At 44.1% G+C, this 24,830-nt stretch overlaps 1 protein-coding gene across 1 annotated transcript in view; it reads left to right on the top strand.

Annotated features, from left to right (window-relative positions):
• The window catches only part of LOC114428747 (heparan sulfate glucosamine 3-O-sulfotransferase 5), a 55,857-nt gene that overhangs the window by 5,332 nt on the left and 25,695 nt on the right, over positions 1-24,830 (top strand). The window contains exon 2 of the mRNA XM_028397418.1: positions 24,519-24,595. The gene's annotated coding sequence lies outside the window, so the exon portion shown is untranslated. The remainder of the gene's footprint in view (positions 1-24,518; positions 24,596-24,830) is intronic.

Raw genomic sequence — 24,830 nt, 5'->3', positions numbered from 1 at the left:
TATTTCTAGAAATGGACTGATTCATCCCGAGTCTTTTCAGCAGAGTGACGGGCTCTGTGAAGTCAATGAGAGGCAGGTTGGTCAGACTGTGGAAGTGTTTTCTCTCTGGATTCTTTGTTTTTGGTCTGGAATGTTTTTTTTTATGACACGCTGAGCAGAGATTCACTTCAGCTGCTGCTTTTCTGACTTTAATGTATCACACAAATGGAAGAAAAGCTTGTTTATGCTGTGGAGAAGTTGTTTCCTTGAGGACTGAACTTCAAATGTTATTTTTACGGCTCCTCAGAGCAGATTTGTCCCAGCACAGCACCCGTACGTCTTGAAGACTCGGCCGGGCGTGGGTTGTTTTCTTTTTTTCTTTTTTTTTTCCGGGCCGCTGGCATCTTCGTCCACGTGATCAGAGGGCGCCGCTTTTAATTCTCTGCTGCTATCAATTAGAGCCTTTATGGGGAGGAGCTTTCAGGGTTAACATGGCAACCCCTGTCGTTGCCAGCGTATTGCATCCCCTGCAGGGCTGTGGATGGAGCGCTTTGAAAGTATCAGTGCACAGAGCATTTTAAAGATTCAAAATCTGCCACCGCCCGGGGACAGAAACAATAAGCATGAAATACTTAGCAACGCTGGCAGACTCGTGCTGTTTGTGGACCCACTTTTTCTCCTCAGCTTCTTGCCTTTGCACGAGTCGCCCGGGCTATTTTGAATGTTAACGGATCGCTTTGACAATTTAAGGAAGTTGCAAAAGTGTCCAGCAGGCAGAAGTAGTAATTTACTGCAAGCGGCCCAGAGTTATATGGCATAAACTTATGAATTACCTGCTCCCACACTTTTACAAGCCGCTTTAGGATTCTGTCAAATGAAAATGTCGGAGTTAACAGCATGCTATTCTTCTATAACGCACTTTATGAGCGGGCATGCTCGGATTTCTCAGAATGTTTGGATTCACTCGTGGGTTTTATGAGGGATGAAAGAAAAATGTCAGGAGATGTTGAGCCAGCGCTGCCACTGAGGTCACGTCTTTTTGGGTTTAGTCGGAGGATTTAGTGGTTTTTTAGGGACCTGGAGTATTTTACAGGGGAGCCTCTGGTATCTTTATCAACTTGTTATGTTGCAAATGCTCTTTATTCAGTGGTAGCATGCCAGATGTTTTTGTAAAAGAACCCAGAGGTGGGTGTGTTGGGTGTGTTCTCTTACACACACCCAAGCTGGGATCTGGGAGAACAGAGAATGCTAAAAGCTCCACAGTGCTGCAGGGACCAGGTTTGTTGGCTGACACATAACTGTTCCCTAGAAAAAAAACAAAAAACAAAACCATGACTGCAGAATGCTCTCACTGTAAGCTAATGCTAAACTCAATAAGCCATTGATGTGTTGACGATGAACATTTCAGGATGAGGGAAACACATGTCCAGGTTTAAGCGCTCATAGCTGCAGCGCTAAAAGCTAAGCTCGGTCAGAAACCCGACAGTTTTGTGTAGATTTACTAATTTGAATAATAAATATCGGGAGTATTGGTCACTTGGGTAACTTCAGACCTGGGTAACCTCACAGGAGGTGGGTTTGTTTCCAATATATCTCACGGTTAGTAGCTAATCTCTTGGGATTATTAGCCATTTGCTCAGTGTCAAAGATTTTCGGGCAGATTAGGACACCGTAGAATCTGATGGAGGGGACTGCTTGAGGTTAGCTGAGAACAGTGCGAGCAGCTAGCTGGCATGAAATGGGCTTGTTGCATAAATATGACTAAAAACATCAGCTGACTTTCACACGTCAGAGAAAAAGTCGAAAAGGAGATCAAACAGATGAAACAGTAGGTTATTATAGTTCATTCTGTGTAGCTCCATAGACAGCATCAAAAATGTGCTGACTCCACATATTAATGATCCTAACCCTCATTTTCTGTAAACATACAGATATTAATATATATATGTGTCTGGCTGATATTGGCCAATGATGTCTGTGGACAGAAGCATCAAGATAACATAATGTGAAGATAAAATGTTTGTCGGAGTGAATAACGTCCTGTGATGGTTCTCTCAGGTTGAAAAACGGTCAGCATTCAGAGTGCGTGTATGTGTGTGTGTGTGTGTGGAAGCTGATGAGCAGTAATCTGAGCCTCCCTCCATCTCCGCTGTGAGTTATGGCTCCCCTTTATCTGATGGAGCACTTAGCCTTGTTTTCGAGTATTCTTTTCACTTACGCGCGATCGATCTCTGTTGCCAAGTGTTAATGATGAGTCATACTATTAAATGTGATGACCTGCAGCCATATTCTATTACATCGCTTTTCTTGCGCTGTAATTAAGCTTCAAGATGCAGTCAGGTTGGAGCCAATTATAAATAGCCTTCACATGCTCGCCACCGGAGAAGAAGTGTTGAACGCAGTTTAAAAGTTTTAATGGTTTATTGGTTTCTGTCGCCGGTGGAGATGAATGTTTTCTTTAAACTGATGCTGAGATAAAATACTGCCGTACGAGTGGCGGCCCAGTCATTTACAGAAATGAACAGCCAGAACCAGCCTCCTTAATTCACACGCTTTTCATTTTTCTATGGAGTCTGCTGGCACTGTGTGATGAAAGGTGGAATGCAGAGGTCAGCCTGCAGAGCTCTTATACTCATTAATAAAGTGACAAAGAATTTTGTGTATGTGTGTGAGACGCGGTTGCAGAACAAACAGGAACTTCTTTGGACTGTGATGTCAAAGGTCTGCGCTGCCATGGGCATGCGTGCTCTCTCACTGGCTTCTGTTTGATGCTGATGCTCAGTTATTCACATGATAAGAGCGAATCAAAGACTTCCGTTAGATTAGTGATGTCTGCCTGTTATCAGCGCTGCTTTCCTTTTGATGAAAACCCACACATGTTTTAAAGGCATATTTAATTATGGTGACAGTCTTTTGTAGCAGCTTAGTCATTCTGGAAGAGTGATATGCTCCACCAGTGAGAGTTTTCGTTCCACCTCCTGGCTCAAAGTCGTGGATTTGATGTGAATAAAGATGGTTTGAAACGGTTTGAAATCCATTCAACTAACTCCTGGTTAATCCAAGTATGGGCAAAGTGAGCATGAACACACCGGTCACTCAAACCAGCCAAACCAGCCTGCTGTTGGAGGGATTTCAGACAATATCGCGCCATTTGGTACTTGTGGAGTTAGTGACATCACCAGACTGCTTGAGAAACAACTTCTCTCTTCAAGGGCGGTTGTAGTTCATAGATAGATGTCATCTGACATGTTTAAGATGTTTTTGTCATTCCTTTGACCCTTAAAAGTAGGGTAGGAGATTTCATTCTGATCCAATCCTCCGGGTGGACCCTGCGTAGAGTATTGGCTGGTTGTCACTCTCTTCCTTCTCTGCGCGCACCAGAGAGGTACGTGCATGATGGCCGAAGTCACAGACCGCAGCTCGTCTTCAGGTGATGCACGTCCATGTAATTGGGAGGCGTGGCTTCGGGGTGAGCTCCGAGAGAAAGGTCTCCTCTTCTACTTTTAAGCCACTAAATAACAACAATGAATGGTGCAAACACGTGTAGTAGGTAATTAATGTGTTAATCTGTAGCAAACAGAGTGAATAGATCCTTTTAAATGTTCTGTGGTTCCTTTAAAGGAAGGCTGTGCCAAAGATTGATGATAAAATCAGGTAGAATAATTAGATGTAAATTCAATAATAAGTGCAGTGTGCTTCTGAAACTGCCATCAATCAGAAGTATATTGGACTTTTGTAGACATGATCACCATTTCTCCAACAGGAATTACAAGATTCTTTGTCTCTAATCCAGCAGATTGCACTGGTGACACATTCTTTTGTCCCTTGTTGAGTTCATTCAGTTTAATTAAGAGCTTCTGACTGTGACAGGATGTGATTAAACGAAGCATTTCATGAGCTAGCACAGACTTTTCTTCGCTGCAGCTTTGGTAGGAGTCCTCTCGGGTTTATTGCGGTCTCAGGTCAGTCCTCCAGCTCTGCATTCAGGTCGGCTTTTTAAATGCTCAAAGGGGTTTAATAAAGGATGTGTCAAAGGCCACAAAGGCTGTAAAAGTGGAAATATTCTGCAGTTAAAATAGGAAAATCCCATTAATATATAATGTATTCCACTGCTGAGTCGAGATGGCTTTTTGCCTGTTTTGTCAATTGACTGTGACGGCTGGTTTTTGGAGACGTGACTCAGACTCAGAGGACAGGGTGATGTGAAACTCTGAGCGTCATGACACCCAGCGCTTGGATACCTCGCCGCATGCTCTAGTCTTGTGTTGACATTAATCCTCTGATTGATTTGAGACAGTAAAAAACAATGGAGATCAGGATTTGACGTGGCTGTGAGAGTCCATGATGGTTCCTGGTTTGGTGAGGACGAAGCTGAGCCAAAAGGCAACACCTTGATCTATATTTCCTTCCCTCACATATAGAGACAACGTGTGAGGGACACAAGCAGCAGGTCAGAGATAGGATACGAAGCTTGGTCATTCAGGAGGAGCTCGGAGTAGGGTCACTGCTCCCATGCTTTGATAAGAGCCAGTTCAGGTGGTTTGGGCATCTGGTCAGGATGGCCTCTGGTAGACTCCCTGGTGAAGTGTTCCAGGCATGTTTAGCTCGGACAGAGGCCCTGGGGCAGACTCGCGTCTCTCTCAGCTGGCTTGGAAACACTTTGGTGTCCTCCTGGAGGAGATGGCCAGGGAGGAGAGCTGAGCCATATACCGGTCAGTCTCTTTGTTTCTGCCCTCATCTATGCCCACAAGCGTAATGACAGAAAGGATGAGACTGTAGACAGAAGTGGCTGAAATGATTTTCCTCTGCAGGGTGGCCAGACTCTCCCTCGGAGAGTACCGAGCTCAGTCCTCCAGGAGTAGCACAGAGTAGAGTCGCTGCACCTCCATGTTGAGAGGAGCCGGTTGAGGTGTTTGTGCATCTGGATAGAGCGCCCCCTGGTCGCCTCCTTGTGGAGGTGCAGTTTTTCCCATTAGGTGTTTTAGAATATTTGGAAGAAAAAGAAGATATTTGAAGAAGCTTAGACAGCACATACAGTGACCTCAATGTAAAGATTGTTGCTTATTCTCAGTTGTTTATTACTCGCATACATCGCGCTGTTTTCCTGTAAACAACATAAATCTGTGTGACTCGTGCATTTTTCTAAATGTTCAGTTTGAATCTTTACATACATCTTAAGTATATTTTGCAGAACTTTCAGGCTGGTGGTGCATTTTTAATTTACCTTCAGCACTGATTCCTTTGCTGAGTGCTCAACGTTAAAAAAAATAATCCTCTTTTCAAAAACAACGCTCCACCTGGAAATCTGAAACGTGGAAAATTCTGTGCCAAAAAAGCACAATAATGTCTTCAGCTGTCTTTTTTTGGGGGCTGTAACTCTATAAAAGTTTCAGAGGTGAAAAAAAGAAACTACATTATACAACCTGTTAGAATTCAGAACAGAGGAACAGGTGGGAATGTTTCTGTGTCCCCTCAGGACCAGGCTCCCTCCTCAGAATCACACAATACATCAAGAGTTTTTGTCACAAGATAGAGGTGGAAATATGTTTCTAGTCAGAGTACAGAACATCCGCTGGGATGTAACCTAGATGTTTTTATCTGCGCAGATCTGCTGCCATATCTCTGACTCATGCTGTTGCTCTGTTGACCTTGGGGGGAGGAAGATACAGTATATTATCCTGCAGAAAAAAAAGAGAAATCTGGTGAGCCAGTTTGTTCTCTCACATGTGGGGAGAACATTTACAGGAGCACCTGGAGACCGTCTGCTCCTCTTGGGGAAAGCTGGGGTTGTATAAAATCTCTGAGGCTGCAATTATAAGTGCTGAAAGAAACACAGAGCTGTTCTGCTGAGTCTCCTGTTTCACTTTCCTCACCTGCACTGAGAACAGCCGTCCCCTCACTTTTGCTCCTTCAGCACACATATCACACTTTATCACTGTGTTTGAATTTACTACTGAATAAACCTAAGATATATTAATACATAAACAGTGCACTGAGGTCATTATTCATGTCTCCGTCATAACACAGTCTCCCCAAAAGAGAAAAACAGGATTTAAAAGCTGAGGGAAATAAAAAGGAAGTGCTCGGTTTGACGTGCAGCTCAAGTCTTGAACTCAGGTGTTCAATCTGGGGCAGATTTTTTTGCAAAGATCTCTCAGTGTTTGGCTGCATTTGTTAGAAGCAGCATGTTACCACCACCGCCATGCTTAGTCAGTATAACAGACAATTAGGTCTGCAGCTAATGATTTCGACTAGTCATTGACTACCTTAATGACTAGTCAACTATTTTCGTTGCTTCATCCGCCTCCATGCTGCTGCCCGGTATCTCTGCCCCTGCTTCAATGTCTAAAGCTGAAGATCTTGAGCCGAACCCTTTAATTCGGGGTTTAAAAAAATGGGAGGGAGTGAGTGTGAGTGTCCACTCGCCTCCATATCTGCCCGAAGCGCATTACCACCAACTTTAAACAGTTACCCCACAACAAACGGCTCATCCGAGTTTTGAACCCAAGACCTCTTGCCTCTTGCACCCAAAGCTCCAATCATCCCGCTACACCACGAGCCAGAGAGTCATGCTCTGCTGCATGCGATGACATCACTAACGATCCGATGACTACTAAATTAGTTGTTGGCGAATTTTATGAACAATTCAATGAAAATGTTCCTGTTTTCAGACCAAGAGTTCTAAACTTTGATTGACTAATTGTTGCAGTTTTAGAGCTCATGATGAGGACTTTATAACTTTACATGCATTTGGTGCAGAAGAATTTGCCTCAGACCTCATCACCCTTCATCAGACTGGACAGGGAACCAGTCCACAGAGAAGTAGCATGCCACCACCGCCACCATGCTGTCCCTCACAGCACTGCACTATGATGCATGTAGATCAAAGCATCAGTTTATAAATCAAACCTGTGGAAGTGTGAGCTGTAGCTTCACCTCTGCACCTGGGTGTGATATGCTAACATGTTGATATCATGTGTGCATACATGTTAAAAAGCAGAGACTTTGATTTCATCTTGACGCGCTGCAGTATTTAGATTATTCTGAGCATTTATGCAGATTTTCTCTAAAGCAGACTAACATCTCTCTCTTTTTCGTGCCACCTTGATAAATATGTTGCACAGAGAACACCTCCAGTCCCAGTGGTATGATCATTTTCCACTCCACTGATCTGACTTCTGTTTAATGAGGCTGACACCTTCACGCTCCACATAATGAACCCACCTGTGACTCTGCTAACTTATGCAGTCTTTAACGTGTGGGTGGAAAAATATGTGGAGGCTGGCGTTGCATCATTTACATGGATTGCACCATGCTCGCCGCGGATTTTGGGGATTTCAAACTTTTGTCACATTTGCCGCAGCCATTAGAGGAGAGACGTCAGCGCATCCTGGAGGCAGATGCATCCTGAAGGTTGCTGCTCTGATCTGACTGTGTGTAGAAATGCTGCCGTGGCTGATTAAAAACACCTTAACTGAGGTGACCGTGATGTCTGCTGCACACTCAGGCTTATAATCAGGCAGCAACCACTCCTTTGCACTCTGAGCTGAGCACTGTAGATGCAACGACCTATGACAAAACCCTTGATGTCTCTTTTGCCTCTCGGGGTGCACACTCTTCAGTCTGTAGGCTTTTGGGGTGCATCATTACCAGGCCTTGGAAATTAGTGTACGTCATGTGTTGTTAGGGCTGGGACTCATCACCAAGGTAGCTTTTTGTTAATGAAACTATTAATCAAATTATAAATCACATGATTAATCTGATTAATCGGTGGCTATAATTTAGCTTGACCTTGTTTAATGCATCTGCTAACAATAAAGACAATAAAGATGAATACTTCAATAAAAAAACATGTCATTTATTAAACTAACTTTGCTGCTCATTAGACTTTTATTAATGCAGCAGATGAATTAATGAGAAATCCAATTTTGCCTAATTAAAACGAGGACGAGGACAAGCAAACACATTAAAAAACATTCAATTTTTGGCTAACAAAATTCAGTTAGCCAAGGACAAGTTGCACTAATTTTTTTAAAATGTACTTAACACAGAACCTTTGGCAAGATGCACCTAGATGTGGCTACATATCAGTCACAGTTTATTTAAATATAAGGAAGTCGGCTTCTCCACATGGTCTCTGTGAGGCCTGCTGTCCTCTGAGGACCGATATTCCTGCTGCAGAGGCTGCTCTCACGGGGTGGATGTTGCAGCTAGCTAGCTAAGAAGCTAACTGTTCCACCTTCCCTTCCTTGGTCAGTCTCCTTTGTTCTGACATGATTTTGTTGCATGGACTGCATCTGTTTAGAAATGTTTTGTCCTCAGTCACTGGTACACACAACCTGACAGAGATAGGAAGCAAGATGGCCCACTCCTTGTGACTTACGATGTTTAGTTCAGCTGCACAAAAATGAGGTCACTCTCTGATAATCGACTTTTAAATTAAATGGAAACTAATTTAGATGTTGGTTTTTTTTCATTTGTTGCACCCCTGATGGGAACTGAAAGTGGCAGACTCCTAAAACATTGTGAAGTGTTATTTAACACCTCCAACTAGGGATGTCCCGATCCGATCACGTGATCGGAAATCGGGCCCGATTACGTGATTTCGGACTCGATCGGAATCGGACATTACCTCCCGATCAGGACTCGGATATATATTTATTAGGGCTGTCAAAGTTACTGCCTTCTATGCAGGGTGGCTCTGTGTCCTGTAGTGTAGGGGTATGACAGTTGCATTTGGTGTGAGAGGTCCTGGGTTCGAGACCTTGATGAGCTGCACACACGGGTTTTGCTGCAATGAGTGCCTGAAAGTATCGGATCGGGACTCAGTATCGTCAGATACTCAAAATCAAATGACTCAGAGTCGGACTCGAGGGCAAAAAAACCTGATCGGGACATCCCTACCTCCAACCACACGTGACAACAAAAAGAAGGTGACGTTCCTGATGTTGATGACTTCAACATGACCGGGCCGACAAATTAATTTGTGGGGCCGTGTTGGCATCTTGGAAAAAAAAGTGCAGACGGTGTGAATTGTGCAGGATTGAGCAGAGGAAGCTGTGTGTGTGTCTGTGTCTGTGTGTGTGTGTGTGTGAGCAGCTGCTGAGAATAATGATTTCTGTGGAAGAACCACATTGGCCTGCAGCCGCTGTCCGTGGTGCTGAATCAGCCTCTCACACTGACACACAATGGGAGGATGAGAGCTGAGGGCAGCAGGCTCGCTGGCTTTTTGTCACAATAATGGGTTTTACCGTTTAAGAAAATTAATGTGAGATTCTTTGCTTATCTCCACTGACAGAAAGTCGGAGTCAAATTAATCCAAACTGAGGAGTGCATCTGCAACTGGGCTCATGCTCATACAAGCTGCACGGTTTTATGAATGAACCAGCACGTCAGTGATATATTTACTGTCTGATTTGAGAGAGAGAAGCAGCCTTTGGATCGCAGCTCCCAGTCTGTTCAGGTGTAGAGGTGCCATGTTGTCCAATGAGACAAACATGTAGCAGCAGGTCCTTTAATTCCTGCAGGTTGGAGCTGTGCAGATCAGACTTGTCCCAGCACGTCCCTCAACACCCTGAAGCTGTCACTGATCTGACCCACGCTGACCCTTGTCAAAGTGGCTTTACACCAGAGGACTGACCTTAACTTCCCTTTGCTTTGGTCCACCATAGTGTTTGTTGCACTGTTATTTTAAAATATAAAGCATCCAGCGGATTTCAGATATGTTCTGAAAGCTCTACTCAGAGCACCTTCCTAAATATGACAGCAGTTTATCTCAGTTTAGCTAAAAAGTAACTGTCTGGGTCTACACAGTGCACAGGAAGGAGGTTTTGTGTTTGGACATATTGGCTAGCTGGGTTCTTAAGTGTGGACACAGGTCATTTTCTTATCTTCCTTTCACAATCCAAAGGCAGGCATGCAAGGTTCATTTCTAAAAACGAATACCAGCGGCAGCTTCATGAAGGCAGCGTTGGCTCCTGCTTCTTCTTCAATAACAGAATTTCCCCCTCTTTTCTTTACAAGTGGCCATGAAGTCAGTGTGTATTATTATTTTCATGGTTCGTAGCTTGGCTTTCTGAGATGTGGGTGCAGCAGGATCCCATTACTGTGTGTGTACAATAACAAACCATAGATCACAGGCTGCCTACATGTGCATCTTTTTTTTCTCCTGCTGAATGTGCCTCTAAACGTCATTATTTCTTAATAGGACGTTTTAATATGTACGTTTGTGTTTTTTGTGTTTTTGATTAAAAATCACCCCCTAGAGGCCAGATAGGGAACTGACCTTTTTGATGCATTCATATTGGTTTCATTTTTTGGCCCCTTTGCCGTTGATTAATTAGTAGTGCTATCAGATGGCGTAATGGAAACTTCTAGCTGTAACATACTGATTATGTGGTAGGCGGATGGATACAGTGTCAAAAAATAGTCCCAGCATGTACAGCTTTACATCAGGAATTTGAATTTCTGCGCTGCTCATTAATGAGCTTGTGGAAGTCTATTTCTCTGGCTAACAGTTCCCCATGCTACCATCATGTATGCTAAGCTAAGCTCCATACTGGAAAGTTAGGGATCCTGTACAGAAGCAGTGTAAATTTATCTGAAATATGTCATCATAGTAACATTATGTCTCTTTTTACACGTTGAAATAGAGCTGTCTGTGCTCCAGTCCTCAGGAGGATCTTGTGAGTTTTGCCTCTCTGCACACAGAGCTCAGTTCCTCCTCTGGAACTCCTTTGGTGTCCTGATGTTCGGTTCTGTGCGTTGATGTGATGTGCTCGCAGCCTCCAGCTGATGCTCTCCGCATTATTTGTCAACACAGCCGAGCATTATGTATTAATGAGTTCTTCATGCTTTATTAAACCTTCTGTCATAACACCTCACCGGGGACTGTGCGGGGAGTTTATCCATCCTCCACCTCCCTACCTCCACCAAGCTGAAAGCAGAAGTTCTTTATTTCTCATATTTACTCTGTTTTGAGATGAGACAGGCCAGCGACGGCAGGCCCCAGAGGAAGTTAGATCAAACTTAAAGTATGAGGTCAGCCCGCCAGCTGCGGCAGCAGTGCCGCCGCCTGATGGCGTTTTCTGGCCGTCCTGGAGGGAGACTGTGTTACTTAAGTGGTGCGCTTGCATCAGTCAGGCTGGCAGTCAGGGCATTGGCTTTGGCTTGTTCACTCATCACCATTTATCTTCCCCATAGATGTCCATTTATGGAGCTTCATGCTTGATGATTTCAGCAATCTGAAGTTATCGCCACTTCAACAGCGAGTGCAGTTATGCCAAACGGGCCCGGTGCCCGCTTAACGGGACCACAGCCACCGCTGCTGTCCTTATTTTCAGGGCAGGCCTGTCCCCCTGCAGTTCTGTCCTCCTGCATGGCAGCTGTCATGTCTGTGGATGTCAGGCGGACATGTCCACGGTCGCCTTGGCCTGAGATGTCCTTTGGATGAGGCTCCCTCAGAAGCCAAGTGCGATGGATGATTTCATTGGAAGTATCTAAGCTACAAACAGTCACTCTTTGTTTTAGCTTCACGTTTTATTCTGCATGTCTGAGTTCTGTCTTCCACAGCGGTGCAGGACTTTATATTGCAGTGGACAATGACAGAGACCACAGAGACCATAAATGTGTCAAGAGCAGGAAAAAATAAACAACAACAACTCGGTGCCCTGTGTGTCAAAGATCCCTGCACGGCTTCCTGCCAGCTCAGCAGTGTCAGTGTGTGTTTTTCTAACACACTCACCCCACTGTTTAATCCACTGCTGTTAGAGCTTCACTCTGTATTACTTGGACATAAAGCAGAGCCGATTTGATCCCTTCCCAGTTTCTACTTGTACACACACACACACACACAAAGGAGATAATCCCGCCTTCACCTGAGTGTGGCATAATGTTGCACCATCTCAGCTCGGATGATCAAAGCTAAGAAAAACATGCTAATTGGCACTCCCCTGAGACTCCGAGTCGGAGGATAGATCCAGTCTGCCTCAAAAACAGTAAAAATATTCTCTTTGAAATTATGTAATGGAAAAGTTTTTCCATACTTACAGTGTGTCATTCAGACAGGGTGTTTAAAGATCAAGCTGCCGGGCGACTTTATGCAATTTGTTATCTCCTTTCCAGCTTTTAATGAACCACCAAGAATGCACATTAGAGAATTAACGCTGTACTCGGTGAAAGCAGAAAGTGTAGCGGCAATAGAAATGATTCAGATCTTCCACCCATCCATCCATCTTCAACCGCTTATTGGGTTGAGGGGGCAGCAGTCTAAACAGAGACCCCCAGACTTACCTCTCACTGGACACTTCCTCCAGCTCTTCCGGGGGGATCTCGAGACTTCCCAGGCCAGCCGAGAGACATAGTCTCTCCACCGCGTCCTGGGTCTCCCCCGAGGTCTCCTCAGATCTCATTCAGATCTTTGTTTTGGATAAACTTTGCGTTGTGCCATTCTTCAGGACAGGAAACCGTCTGTGAGCTTTCATCAGATCTCTGCACAGATTTCTGTGCTCTTCTCTTCTAAGGTTTTTCCTTAGACTGGGTCACTTAAAGGTGCTGTGAGCTCTGAGACTCTGTGGTAAAACCTCATCAGCCTCCCGATTGCTAAATTCTACATTGTACTGGTAGGTTGCTGGATGATTAGATATTAGATATTTAAGAGTCTTCCTCTCTTGTTGGCCTGATGGCTGATCAGATGCTGCATTCTATCACAAGCCTATCTAGTGGTTCAAAGTGGTATTACACATGGGTACAGTCACTATCCATTGAGGTCTTAGACATAACTTTAGTTCATTTTTATCTTAAAATATGTGTTTTAATTAAAAAAAGTGAACCTTTAATGACTTTAAATGATTGAGTGATCTTACTGTGAAGCAGAACTTATTCATAAAACCACATTTGAATAGTGTTGCTGCCCGTCATGACTTTTTGAACCAGTTAAAAAAGCACTTAAAGTTGCCACTCATTAATCTTTTATGTGAGCAAAACAGGCAAACACAGACCCGCCGGGTTCTTAGTTCTAATGAGCCTAAATGGGTCTAAATGTCAGAGAACAAGAGCAGCTGCTGGAGCCTGGAGGCTTGCTGTCATACTGGTAATAGTTGACAGGCACATACAGTCTGCCACAGGAGCCGGGCAATTACGTGGGCAGACAAACCCCCTTATCTCTAATGAACACTTGCAGTCGCTTTAAAGGCTTTTACATCCGCCCTGGCAAGAAGGGCGGCGGGTTGGGGTGGATGGAGGAGTGAGGGTGGGGGGCGCGCCAGTCTTCGCCTGCCATCATGCAATCTCCTCTCCGACTGCTTCAGTGATCTGTGACTTTTTCTGGGCAAACAGGGACTCTGAGGGTTTATTAACAGCAGAAGACAAGGCTAGCGTGTCAAGGTGTAATCTTTGGTGTATAGTTGCTGTACACATCATCTGTGTGTATAGATGCTTTCTTCATCACATTCCTAGCAGCCCCTCTTATTAAGTTACAGAGGAAACGTAAAGTGTATTGGTTTACATCTTAAGAAGACAGATACCTTCAGACACTGTAACCTTAGCTTCCAAATAAAAAGATGGATGTCTCACTCTCTACATTTTAAATCTTGTAGAGCCTCTACTCTTCTCGTTTTCTCCTCGTGGACTCATAGCATCACTGTGGTGTGAGGACGTGGTCTGAAAGTTGACTGCATCCTTCTTTCCGATGGTAACAAAGGATGCATCAGGTGGACTGAGAACCTCAGGAGCCATTGTGATTAACAGGAAGCTCCTACATCCAGCCATCGTCCGGGATCATGCAGATTTTGCATGCTAGTTGCTAGTTTGTTGTATCCTCAATGTTTCTGTTGAATGGATTGGTTAAAGTTAGGTTGACAGAAGGTTTATCCAACTATTCGCCAAGAAATCTGTCCAGAAACAGTTTGCTAGGCTCAGGAGTGTTAAAATTGCAGTTCACCCCTCAGCCTCTAGAGGGCTGGCTCCAAAATCGATCAATCCCTATAGACATAAAATGTTAAGACAGCAGAAATAAATCATGTTTACAGCCTGGTGCAAAATACGTTTTTTTCAACACACTCTTTTTAATTATATTGTGACCCAAACAGGCGGGTGCCAAATCGAAGCACTTGCTTCCTGCTTTCGCGACCGCCTGCCTGCCTCAGGTCATCCTGCATCCTTAGTTTTTCAACATGGTGGTCAGAGCCTCCATGTCATTACTGTAAAACCGTATGTAATACTTAATAATTTGGGTGAACTGACCCTTTAACCCCTTTGCACCACCCTCAATAGTTGACAAACGCCTGTCAAAGGCATACCCAAATTAAACTACAAGCTGTTTGTGAGCCCTTAGGAGTATGTGCAAAAGCTTGGTCTCATTGTGAAGGTAACACTCTGAAATTTTTATTTTAGCTGTGTGATTTACTGCAATTGCAAATGGTTAACAGTGAGAGAAGTCTAAACACAGAGAAATAAAAAGATTTTGTAGCTCGCCTAAATTTTTTTTGTAAAAAAAGGCTGCTTGACAACTGGAGCATGGTGATGTTGATTAGATGACAATATAGTGACACAGGCTGAAGTCTTACCTATTCCCAGTTAAAAGTAGATAGTAATTGGACAAGAAATGACCATTTGGGACAGGTTTTTCTGTAGGTATTCCCAGGCGCTCTCCAAAAAGTGCCATTTGGAGTCTCCAAATGGACACTTTGGCACCAAAGTGCATAACTCTGGAATGCTTCAACATACAGACATCAATGAGAGCTCTAATGAAAGGTGCCACTTAGAGGAACCTCATTCCATATTCAGATTCACTATTAGTATGATTGAAATAATGTTAGTGAAGCAAAAACCCATTGAATGCTCATTATTCTACTGAAACTGAAATTGTGCATCAAAAGAAAAGACTCAGAACAAGAGATATGGTCAAAAACAACACCTTTATCTAAACAAATGCACAAACTACTTACAGCAAACTGTTTACATGTTTACAATTCCACAGGTTTCACAGCCACAAGTTGTTCTCAGTATGCCACTGTTACAGTCACGGGCTGCTACAAAGCACAGCTAGAAAGCTTGATGGGTGTCTTACTGTCACCAGAGATGTAGACTGGCTTGTGATGTTGTACACTGGGAGTAGGTGGCTGCTCTGGCTCTGGTGCTTGGCTCCCACTCTGTATCTGAATCAGTTTGCCTAAAATGCAAAAAATAAGGTTTTCATTCACAGAACAACTGTATCTGCATTCATTGTTCACCTCACAAATCAATAGTAAAAGTGCACACCACACAGGTAAACAAAATAGAACAGTGTTTGCCTAAAATGCAAAAAATATATATAAAACAAAATAACTATAGACATATGTATGTCTGTATGTATATATCAGATATTCATTCACAGAACAACTGTATCTGTATTCATTGTTCACCTCACAAATCAGTCCTCCACAACTACTTGTAGAGGAATAGTAAAAGCGCACACCTCCCCCATACACGTGTAAACAAAACAAAGGACACAACACTGTATTCACTAATTCTTCGAAATGTCTACATTCTGTTTATAAAACTGCAACATGTATAAAAGTTACACTTACTTGTCAAGGACTATATCTCCTCCTTCAATGAACATATCTTCTTCCACCGAGTCAACACATAACACATAACTTTCTGCGTCCGACACGTCCTCGTCAGAAAAGTTGCTTTTCCTTATTGTAAACTCATCAATAACTTCTTCAATGGTGTAATTCTTCTTTTCTGTGTGTTTCGTCATCTCTCTGGTCGCTAGAAACACCAAAATATGTAGCTATACGCTCACTCTCACTGTTACGCACGTACGCACGGACAGCCGGCATCCATTGTTCATGTTTACGCTTAGGTGTGTAGCCCACCCTCCTTCCACAACCCCTTCATGTGGGACATCCCCGTGACGGAAATCTTATTGGCTATACGTCCATTGCATCAGATTCAGCGTCAAATATAATGGGCTGAAAATACAAGCGTAAGAGTGGGGGGAGGTGCTTCGCTCGATATAGTCGCTCATTGGATTCTTTTGGCTAGGGACAGGCCCTCGATCCTTTTGTATGGTCAAACGAGCTGTCAATCAATAGAGTAAGGAAGTGGCTTTCCAACGAGGTGTAGGTTGTCAACAAAGAGCACAAAATGGCTGCGCCCAGACGGAGATATTGCAGTGAAACATGAACCGTCCCGTCCTCGGGCCACGTGTATACAAAAGGTTAAGGATCACAGCAGCTATTGATTACTAGCTATGAAGGCTGTGTTCATCCACCACCTCTGATTATGCGTGGCCTTGCATGCTTGTGTGTTTAGACTTGGTAACAATGCGCCTTGTTTTTTCTTTTAAAGCTCAAACTCCATCCACAAAACAAGACACTTGAGAATAGACAAAGAGAAGACACATTAGCATAACTCTGCTTTGGTCTACGTTCCTTATAAATTGCTCCAGCTACGATCATTAGCATGAATCAGTGCGGATGCCTGACACAGCAAAATGAAAGAGACAGAAAGCCTGAACCGGGGATGATTACGGGAGATCTCAGAGCAGGCCTATCTCTGACAGACACACACACACACACTCTAGATGCGCTGTCACAGCACCAGCCAACAGAGGAGATGGCGAAGCGACAGAGAGCGGGTGGTGTTTATTCTCTGTGAAGGCGGTGCAGTCCGACTGAAGGCTGGCGACAGAGCAGCGCAGTGTGATTGACTGTACGCCCTGTGGAAATCATCACTGGGGACTGAAGAATAAAGCAGAATAAGCCCGCTGCTATCACATGTCACCCCCCTCCTCCATGCAGAGGAATACGTATGTCACCCACCAGTCTGACAGAGCGTCTGGGCAAATGTGACTGTGGCGTCTGAGATAGCGAGGGATTACATTTTTCATTAAAGCAGCGCGAGGCAGAATGGGCTGTTTGCTGCATATCAGCCAGAGGTCACATCGCGCACTGGGAGGACTGTATGTGCAGAATACTCACATGCACAAAGAGGGCGAGAGGTCAAAGGTCAGATGCTGGACAGCAGCTGGGTGGAGTGTGCACATCAGGAGTCAGCAAATAACATCAGCTCTTTACCCATGTTGGTACACGGATAAAAGCGCTAATGAGCATCATGGCGTCTTCTTGCATTCTTGAAGAAGCCTCAGCTGATGATGATGATGATGGTGAGCTGGACGGACCTGTCACTTTTACAGCTGACATTAAAGGTAGGGTAGGAGATTTTGAAAACTCAGTGAGAGTCAGCCAGATTTCCAAAGTAAACACACGCCCCTTTCTCTCGGAGCTGACCCCGAAGCCACGCCTCCCAATCACATGGACGCACATCACCTGAAGACGAGCTGCGGTCTGTGACTTCGGCCATCATGCACGTACCTCTCTGGTGCACGCAGAGCAGGAAGAGAGTGACAACCAGCCAATACTCCGCGCAGGGTCCACCCGGAGGATTGGCTGATGTTTTTAGTGTTTTATAGCTTCCACAGACGATTCATATTCTTCGTTTCAATGCGAAACTGTCGAACTAATTGGTTGCTATCGGATTGTAATGAGAAGTTACACTAATTTAACAAAAAGTGCATCAGAATGAAATCTCCTACCCGACCTTTAAGCAGAGATCCTTCCAGTAATGTTATAGCAAACAATGTTCTCTAGGATTCACTGTCACTTTGCATTCAACCATCACTGACATGGCGGTCCCATAAAAATACAACCAGCCCCACCATGGTGTCCAATCCAATTATATGAAGTGGGAATTAATGCTTTAAAAAGCTGAAAGTTTTTTAACACTAATTGTAATTTATGCTACCTGCTTCACAGGCAGATTAACACCGGCTGACTCGAGACATGAGGCGTCATTACTTTCTGTGTGTGGCAGGATGGCAGTTACTTTCACTCATTTAACAGGGACTGAATATTCAAATTAATCTCTGCATGAATCTTATTGCTGGCAACATGGGAGGCCAGAGAAAGTGTACCCAGCAATCATGACCCAACTATGACTCCTACTGTTAAAACCCCAGACTGTAATAAATAATACTCTCATTGACTAAAAAATGGAAGCGCTTCACAGCGGCTGCTGCTACGTTTACGCTCCGCTTCTGTTCCGCTGCCGGTGCAAATGCATTTTCTTCCTGTGTTTCTAGCAGCGCCTCATGAACAAATCCACGCTTGGCACCCCAACACACTGGATTAGAACGCCCCGGATTTATGTTTCTATCCAGATATTATGATCGTAGTCTTGTCACCCCACTCTTGTCATGTAGTGTTTTCTCTAAAAACCTGCACAGCTTTGATGAAAGCAGCAACTCTCATCCATTAATAACAGAATCCACCACACAAGGACATCTGTTTCCCGAGGCTGCATCAGCATATACAAAGAAACCTGATGCAAGAGGGCTAAAAGCGGACTCAAGTGGTGACACTGCAGTTTCTCACCCCTCTCGCTCTGATGCCAGGTCATGTTATAAATTAGCGTGTTAGCAGTTTTGGTTTGGCTGCTGATAGATACAGGTTGCTGACGAGGTGGTGAGATCCCCACAGCTGTAGAGGTGGGATAAGAGATAGCGGCCGAGGAAGCCATTTGTCATTGTTAATTATTTTACTGCTACAGGTCCGCAGAAGACACACCAAACTAATTAACAAACACCACTCAGGGGACAGCGTGGACACACAGGGATTGTTTTTCTGATGGCTGAGGAAGGCTGAATGACTTTATGAAGTTTTAAGTACTTTAGGAACAAATTTTCCTACTTATAATCCTGTTTTTAATCCCAAGAGGGGGTTGTTCTGAAAAATAAGAGAAGAAACTGTGTGAGATTAATAAACAGTATTTCATTACTGCACCACACTTTTCTAAATTAGTTTTCCTCGTCTATATAAAGGCTGTCGGTTCTTTTTTATATGAGTGCTGTTTAGCTAGTCTTGTCAGTGGACAATGGTGACTGAAACACAGCATATATTGACGTTTTTGAGAAATATCCTTAACGTCTATAATCATCTGTAGACAACAAGAAGTTTTAAGAAAATGGCAGCGCAGCAGTGCCTAGTCTGAAATAACGGAAATACATTGCTACCACTACCGAGGCAGCCAATCACAGCATTGCCTCGACACATTTAAGGGACAGAGAACATTCTAAGTTGTTAGATCACATGACATTTTGGCTTTTGGATTGTTTACATCGTCGTAGAGGTTCCTGGAGGCTCTGACTTTTGCCACGTTGGCAGCATCTCACTCCCCCTAACTCCTGCTTAATCCAAATACGGGCAAAGAGTTGGAAGCACAGGAGCCGCTCAAAGCGGTCGCGCTAAAATTAGCTGCCAAGATTCATGTTGTTGTGTTTAATCTGTTCCATATTCACAGCTTAGCCATTTATAGACTCTGTTCTGACTTCCTCGTCTTGCCCAAGGACACTTGTCTTCTAGATAGTTAATCATGGTACAAATAATTAGCCTGGAAGGACAAGTGAGCCTGCTGAATAACATTTCAGGGGTACCAGCTGTTTAGTGTGTGCGGTTCGAAAAGAGAAGGTAGAGTATGTTTGATATTTGCTCTAAATCCACAAGTTGCACATTTTCACCACTAAACGCCTTTTTTCATAATGAAGATCTTCATCCGCACAATAGGCTCCATTGTGCAGCTGTGTTTGTCGGATTAATCTTCCCAATAGCTGACTTCTGTTTATTATTATGTCTGCTGTAAAAGTGAGTGTGTTCCTCCGCCGGTGCTGTGGGTTAGCAGTGGATTCCCAGCGTACTGAGCATTCATCCAGTGTGCTGTGACAATACTGCGACTCTCGCACTTTATCTCCCTCAGCCACGCTCATCCACGGTGCTTCAGTGTCAGCGATAATGAAACGTAGTCATGGGAGAAAGAGTCTGAGAGCACGCTCTGATTGGAAGATAAAACCCAGGTAGACGTGCAGTATGTATCACATTAAAGATAATTGCTGCAGAGGATGCTTAGTTTTTTTTTCCAGCTCTGTCTGTTGTGATAACATTTATATGACCCAAACATTGTAAGCAGTTTCCTATAAAAGCAGCCTATGTTTATGGTTTCATATCTGATGCCCCCATGTCCTGTCTGCTCACGGATCACTCTCTCACTGTCAAGACTTACAACTGTAAAGCTTGTTCCACACTCCACGAGGTGATAGGAACAAGAACAAAGTTTGTTTCGGCACAGTCGTGGTTATCTAGCCAGAAGAGGGCGCACAGCATGACAATAGATAGAAGATCAGTGCAGCTGATTGTAGCAGACCTCTGGTCTGTGTGAGTTTCATTCTGTGAACGTGTGGATGACTGTCTGCAATAATACGTCCCGTCTCCCGGTGTTTAGTGTGCGCGAACCGCTGTATAATGCCGTGATCAATACTGGGATTAGTTTTTATCGCCACCTTGTGGACAGACTCTCTCCTCTGTGCGCCGTGTTTCTCCTTCCAGCAGCTGTTTGCCAGCTGCTCATCTAAACTGTCCATCGTCGTTGTACTTCCTCCTTCTGTCTGTGTGTTCTGCACCTGAAGAAGCTCTGGTGCTTCTCCACATTCATCACGCCCACAATAAATTCCGACCAATCACAGCATTGTTCTCGCACAGCACTGAGAGAAAAAGTTCTTCCTGGGCCATGTGTCTCAGAGAGCTGCAGAACAGGCGTTGCGAGAACAAAAACACGTCATTTTGTAGTCGGAGCGCCGACAGCGAGGAGAAAGTTCTGTGATCTCATGGAGTGTGGAACAGCCTTTAGTCTCTTTGGTGTTTTTCATTCTTTTATATTTGACGTCACCTCAATATAAAGTCCTGGAAACCAGCACAAACATGGCTACAGTCTTTCCCAATGAAAGCATCCATCAACAACTTTTACTTTACTTTACAAAAAGTTTACTCTGCTGCATGCTGTTATGCTCATTTCATTGATCAAATATAGTTTACTTACTGTACCTGCTTTTCCCTATCATCACCTCCTCCGGCTGAATTGTTGCCGCCACATGACCGCTGCTCACAGGAGCATGATGTATGGCTTCCTGTTTGCACCGCAGAACACAGAAATGTTATTTTTTGTTGTTGTATGTTTCTAGTAACAGTTTTTTATTATCCATTATTAGTTGACGTGCAGAACAAAAGATCAAAAAGTGATTTATTAAGCATTTAGCTTCTTATGAGAAACAGTGGAAGCTGCTGGAGAAACAGAAAGAAGATTCTCCGCCTCACCTGTCAGCTCCACCCTCTGCATAACAATGAAGCGGCCCACCTCTGACATGATATGATTATATGAGCCGCGGTGAAAATGAAACATTTATTAGAGCCAACAGATCTTCTTCTATTCAGCCACGTCTCCAGATGTGTCCAGATGTCAATCATGGCTGAAGCTGTGAAATAAGGCCTCTGCTGTAATAAACTGGAATTATGCAACAAGTTAAAGCACTACTTTTAATTAAAGTGTAGTGAGTAGAGTGAGACTTACATATCACTACAGCATCAGAGTGTAAAAAAACAACAACATGTTCTCGCAGCCACGGGGAATCCTGCTCTCTTCTGTTTCATCTGAGTACAACGCAGCTGTTAATAATTAGAGAGGAGGTGTAAGACGATTCACCGGCACAACAATCTGTTGTACACAGAGCTGTCTCAGTTAAATTATTAAATTGAATCTGCTCTCCTGCATATTTGCATAAATTAAATGAATATTTGTTCTGCGAGGCTTGGCAAACACTTTCCCATCAGCGTTTTGTGTAAGCACGGCCGTGATCGGCGCTCGCTGCGGCAGCACGTGCTTCGCGGCCCTGTGTGTGCATGTGTGTGTGTGTCATCCTGTGGCTTGTGATTTAGTGCGCCGTCCCTCCTTAGCGTGATTGAAGTGGTCAAATTCGACCTGCAGGCCCTGACCTTCAGAGCCGGCCTTCAGCGCTGTCACCATGGGCAGCGCTGCCTCCTGGCCTCTGTGACGCCACGGCAGTATAAGTCTTATTGGTAGCTCTGTGCTTTGACTTGAAAATGGATGTTATAATATCTTTATAATTGGGTAACGCTGCACTAAATAGCCCTGCATGGAACACTTACAGGCTGATTTAAAGCAGAAAATCGGACAGAAGTGGCCTGCCCATTATTTATTGCGTCAGTAATTTCATTTCGTTTTCTTAGAGGCAGAATTACTGCCTGTGTCCTCAGTAAGTGGACCTGGAAGGCACATATTCCTATGATGGGCCTTCATGCTGCACCCGAGCAGCACTGGATGTTAGAGGTTTGAGCATGAACAATCAGTTCATTATTTATAGCCACATTTGAAGCAAGAGAAACTTTCAGACGTCACTGTAAATCAAAACCATGTTCAGTGTAAGCACTTGGGTTAAATCCACAGGTTTTCTGTGGATTTAAGTGCACGGTGGGGCTTAAGCTCCAGACTGTGTGGGGTCATCATACGTGGGCCTGCACCTCTTGCTCTGTACTAAAGATTTCCCCACCTTTTTTTTTGAGTGGAAACATGAAGTGATTTCTGTGCAGGACTCCCAGCTGGTTGGCTGTGTGTGAAAAGTGTCGAGTGTAGAGAGTCACTGCTGCTCATGGATGGGACTTCAGCTAAACTTCCTGTACAGACCTGCTCTCTAAAGTGCTGACTGGTCAATAAACCAATTAATTGACTAACAAATGAATCCATCTTATAGTACTTCCACTGTGGAGGTATTGATAAGCCAGTCCGTTCAGCAGCAGACACTCCACACAACACTAAAGGTCAAATATCAAATAAATAAGGATAAGAATTATTTTTTTAAAAAGCTGCCGAGTGTAACGAGCCAGTATGGAGGGAACAGAACAACACACCAAATAAAACATATTGACACTGGAAAACCCGGCCAGAGGAAGATAACCTCCTCTCATAGTTCACCCTCCGAATACTCAGCATTGAGAAATTTAAAAGCTGAATGAATGAATGGTTTTGAGTAGAGGTTAGTTCGACTAGGTGGTTCCAAATACCGCCCTATTGATGGCATCAATAAGAATTCTTCATGGAGTACGTGATCATGGTTTGACCAAGCGGCAGCCTTCGGGGCTCAGAACTTGTAATTCACGCCGCAACCACTGGGGGCTGGCTCCAAAAGCGAGTAATTTCCCATAGACTCCCATGTTAAAATGGCCGACTTCACAGCAGAAATGAACATGTTTACAGCCTGGTACAAAAAACCACTCTGGTCTCAGATGATAGGTTCTCTTCTAGTGTCAGTTGTACGGGGGGAGAATTTTTTTACAACTCACTCGTTTTAATTATATTCGGACTTAAAATTACGCATAATTATGGGCGTTGCCGCTTGAGTGACAGACAGTTGACGTATCACAGCGCGAGTTTCCTGCTTCTACGATCGCCCGCCCCCCTAAACTCCGCTCGTGCTCCCCCTCTTTGTCCATATTTGGAGTTTTGGCGGACGTGACGCTGCCAACATGGCGGCGGTCATCAACATCCTGGAACCTCCCACGAGCCTCAAAACAGCTCTTCAGAAACAAACGGGTGACGTCACAGAAGCTCTGTCCATAGTTTTTACTGTCAGTGGGTTTGACCCGTTCTTCCCAGATTGACTTGAGATGATTTAACTTGTAGTTTCAGATTACTTCTGTCTTACTGATAGTCAGTAAGGCAGGATGTTTTATGATCCTGTGTGTGTGCGTAGCTGCACATATTAGAGCCATGTACTCTGGTAACAGAGTCATCCTCTCAGACTGAGCGAGTAACACCCATCGGTTTGGACTTTTTATTGATTGCTAAAAGTTTTTTTTTTATGACATTGTTTATTAGTTAAACAAACCTCAGGTCCCCAAACTACCTTCAACAGAATGGACTCACTCAGTGGTCCTCAAGTGTGGACCACTGAGGGAACAATGGGTCACATTAAGAGGAGCACTGTGGCTTCAGAAACAAGGACCAGAGACGTGCCCTCTACCATTGATTTATTTGATCTTATCTAACTTGTTGTTGATGTGTCTCTGCCCCTTGTTATTTGTTGTTATTTGTTTTCTTTGTTAACATTAGCATTGGAATTCTATTACCAAAGAAATGATAAAATATGAATGTTCATGCTGGAGATTGAGCTAAACAAAAAAAACAAGCAGAACTTTTGTGTGTGTAGATATTTCTATCAGTGATGAGCCTCTCTTGTTATTTATGAGCGGACACACACTCATCCTCAGAGGAGCAGAGCGTCGCTGACCCTGGTGGGATCAGTCCTCCTAACCTTCGCTGTAGAGCTTCACACATGTTTCCACAGTAATAACCTTGTTCTGTGAGGCGGTCACTGTGTTTGTATTCTGCACAGCGGCGGCCATGTTTACATCACCTGGTCTCCTTCCACGCACTTTTTAATTAACCAAGGAGAGGAACAATTTCACACCGATGAGCTGCGTCTTACTCTCCTCTGTGTGCAGTCTGCCCGCTGCATCCCATTAGTCATGCACGCTGGAAGGTGGATGAGCCTCTGCCTGGGTGTAGGAGCTGAAAATGAGTGGATTCTTCATTTCACAGTGTGCTCTCTGTGTCCATTTGTTTTATGCTGCAAATCTCTTTCTGTGTTCCAGATTCCAGTTCTGCGAGTGTGCATAAGAAGAGAATCCAGGTGCAGAACATCACCTCTGGCAGTCATGAGGAATAGAGGGTATGTACTGATCCCGCTCCCCATAACGCTCCCCTCATCCCTGCTGAGCGGCTGCATGAATCTACACCAGGATGTTAAAGGAATGTGGGAAAAAAGTCCTAATTTCAACTGTAATCTACGAAGCCCCTCTGATGACATGGTAAAAAAATAAAGAATAAATCGTAGCCCCGAAATATGTATAACGTGAAAATTCGTGGCCACGAATTAGTATTGTTATTGACAGGGCGCATGGGAG

The sequence above is a fragment of the Parambassis ranga genome, chromosome 24 (genome assembly GCF_900634625.1).
Source record: "Parambassis ranga chromosome 24, fParRan2.1, whole genome shotgun sequence".
Taxonomy (NCBI): domain Eukaryota; kingdom Metazoa; phylum Chordata; class Actinopteri; family Ambassidae; genus Parambassis; species Parambassis ranga.
Note: the sequence above shows the minus strand (reverse complement) of the source record. Positions and strands in the feature narration are given on the sequence as shown.